Below are 3,277 nucleotides of genomic sequence, written 5' to 3' on the forward strand. Positions count from 1 at the left end.
ACACAAACATCTTTGAGAAGGTAGAGGGGAAGAAAATTGAAGACAAGACTTGCAGAACCCTGAGAGACCCATTTAAAATTGTATCCCAGCAGTCTCAGGAGATAACACTCAGCCAAACCCCTGAATGGGAATGAGGATCCAGCCACTGATAATTAGGGGAAAGCATCATGAGACGGTGAATGCAACCACTACAAAGAATCAAAATAGAGAAAGAATGTGGTGATTTAAGGGAAAGGAAGGTCATCATGGACCACAGGTGAAGTCTAATAAATGAGCCCAGAGAGATAGGCAAAAGTTAGATTACATAGATCAGGGCTTCTCAAACTTTAATGTGCACATAAATTGCATGGAGGATGGATGTTGTTAAAAATCAGATTCCAATTAAGTAGATCTGAGGCAGGGTCTGAAATTCTGGATTTCTTCTTTTTTTTAAATTTATTTATTTAGCTTAGAAAGAGAGAGCACACACAAGAGGGCCAGAGGAAGAGGGAGAGAGACTCTCAAGCAGACTCTGTGCTGAATGTAAACCAGTAGCTTTGGAGAGTGAGGAAGTAAACACATAAGGGTAATGTGGAGCATTAATGGGCAATGTTGTTTGCTGATTTGACATTTCTGGTTGTTAATATAAAGTAAGCTTGGGGGCCCCTGGGTGACGTAGTTAAGTGTCCAACTCTTGATTTCAGCTTAGGTCATGATCTCAGGGTCTTGAGATGGAGCCCCCCATCAGGCTGTGTGCTGGGCCTGGAGCCAGCATAAGATTCTCTCTCTCCCTCTGCCCCGCCCACACTTGCACTTGTTCTCTCTCTCTCTTTCAAAAAAATAAAAATAAAAAAAATAAAAATAAATAAAGTAAGCTTGGTTAACTTTCCATTTTGTTGTTGTTTTCCTAGGTGTTTACCACTTACAAGCATACCAGGAGGAGAATGTCAGCTGGGTTTTCTCCAGGGATAAGACTGATAGAGGTAGAAAAAAGCAAAGGAATTAAAATGCTCACAAGATTTACTTTTGGAAATGGGTCATGGAATGTGGACTCCAAAATGGTAAAGATGGAAGTTAGAATTTGGAGGGATTGGATTTACTGAGCATAAGAACTAAAGAAGTTCAAATCAATGGAAACTTAAGTAACTGATACATACATACATACTTTTTGACAACCTGGCCATAATAAATAACACTGGTTCTTTACCAGGAAAAGCTAAGGCTACTTTTTAGCTACTTCTGCCAAGATTTATTTTAATTAGCAATAATCGCGCCTCGGACAAACCTCATTGGCTACGATACTGCCACTGCGCAAAGCTGCCAAGATTTATTTTAAAATAAGATTTTTTTTCCTTATATAATTTAGAACTCATGAAGGTCATGAAGTTATCATGAAAAATTAGCATATAATCCAAAGATTATGTGAAACCTATGAATTGGATTGATACTGTTTTCACACCCCAGCAAGAGAGGACCAGCATTTTGGGGGCACATTTTACAAGCACAAATAGAAAGATACATTTTTGAAAGAATACACAAGAGCCTCATTGAGAGTCTAGCACTCAGCACTTCATAGAGCACCATCTGTAAAATTTAAACACCCACTCTAGTGATAACACTTTCCAGGTCATAAGGAAACAGTCCTCAATATAGGACAAGAGCCTTATGACCTCAAGATAAAATACAACTTCCATCTGGGTGCCATGAAGTTTGTATATTGTATTCCTGCCAATGTTCAAGATAGATATTGATACAGAATGTATATAGGATTTGAGTGATGGATGTGCTTAGATAAGAGGAAAGACAAATTAATTAATCTGTCAAATCCTTCTTCTCAGACAACAAGAATGCAATAGATTCTTTCATAATTAGGTATTGATTCCCAGTAGCTCTAAACATCTGTTTTCTTGCTTATCTTGATGTTCCCATTTGTGATTTGTGATAGAGAAACTCATGAATTAGAAATGATTTTCACAACAGTGGCAAATGGAAGTTGATATACATTTATAATATTAAACAATTCATCTTTCTCTTGAAATTGTATATGTGCTGTAAAGATAACATTCATGAAGTGTATCCCCATTCTTTATAAAGTAACCGGATAACTTTAGGGCATAGAATTGGAAGTAGTTCTACTTTTCTAACATTTTTAATGATATTTAATTGAATGTATAAAATAAAAATAGTCTTATGCAAAATTTTTGCCATTTTAATTTTGTTGTATCATGCTTTTTATTTTTAAATGATAATTTTAATTTTAATAATTTAACAGGTAAATGACAACTAAAAGTACAACTAAAATATTTTTCATTATATATATTTCATTTACTTTAATTTACATTTTCATAAATACTTATTCAAAGTTGAAATAATGGACACATGTTAATTTTTTTTAAGATTTTTATTTATTTATTTGATAGAGAGCAGGCAAACACAGGCAGAGGGAGAGGTAGAAACAGGTCCTCCACTGAGCAGGGAGTCTGATGCAGGGCTCTATCCCAGAACCCCGGGATCATGACCTGAGTCAAGGGCAGACACTTAACCAACTGAGCCACCCAGGCGCCCCAACATATGTTATTTTTAATCCTACACGTCATTATGACTAAGTCATGAAAGAATAATGCTTCTGATAGTAAGAAAATATGAAAGTTCAATTCAAGGGGGAAAAACCTAAATGAAGAAATGAGACAATTTAAAGAGCAAGACCCACATAAACTTTGTGATCCAAATTAATAATCAAGGCCATAGAACTATATGTGAGCTTCCATATGGACTTGTGCTCTAGGTCCTGAAAATGTCAGGGGGCAGCCCGAGTTCCATTTTCCTCAGAATGTTGATTAGGTCAGTTGTCCAGAGGAAGACCCCCTGGTTCCTGTGGCCCCAGAGCTGCCTGCAGAACCAATTAAGATTCCAGAGCTGAAAACAATGGATCGTGGATCACCACATCAAAAAACAATGATGTATTGTATGGTGACTAACATAACATAATAAAATTAAAAAAAAAAAAAAAAAAAAAAAAAAAAGATTCCAGAGCTGAATGCATAGTAGGATCAAATAGTTTTTAACATTAAAAATATAAACCCAGAAAACAGCATTTCTAAATTTTTGCCAAAGTCAGTGATTGTTATATATATTAAACAGCAGATATTAAAGTTCCATGGAGGAGACTGTGGTTTGAGAAGAGAAAGAACAGAAAATAAATCTAACAAAGGAGACTAGGTCCCTAACAGAGAGACCTCCAAATGGTAAGCAGATGCAAATGCACTTGGAGAATCCTAACCTTAACCCTAATCCAAAC

General features: G+C 36.0%; 1 pseudogene; it reads right to left on the bottom strand.

The window, feature by feature from the left end:
* Window positions 1-1,170: 1,170 nt before the first annotated feature.
* On the bottom strand, window positions 1,171-1,298 carry LOC123849037 (U4 spliceosomal RNA; annotated as a pseudogene).
* Between the last annotated feature and the right edge of the window lie 1,979 nt (window positions 1,299-3,277).

This window comes from Mirounga angustirostris, unplaced genomic scaffold (assembly GCF_029215605.1).
Source record: "Mirounga angustirostris isolate CCGP_5_RB_7025 unplaced genomic scaffold, mMirAng1.0.hap1 SCAF_2, whole genome shotgun sequence".
Classification (NCBI taxonomy): Eukaryota; Metazoa; Chordata; class Mammalia; order Carnivora; family Phocidae; genus Mirounga; species Mirounga angustirostris.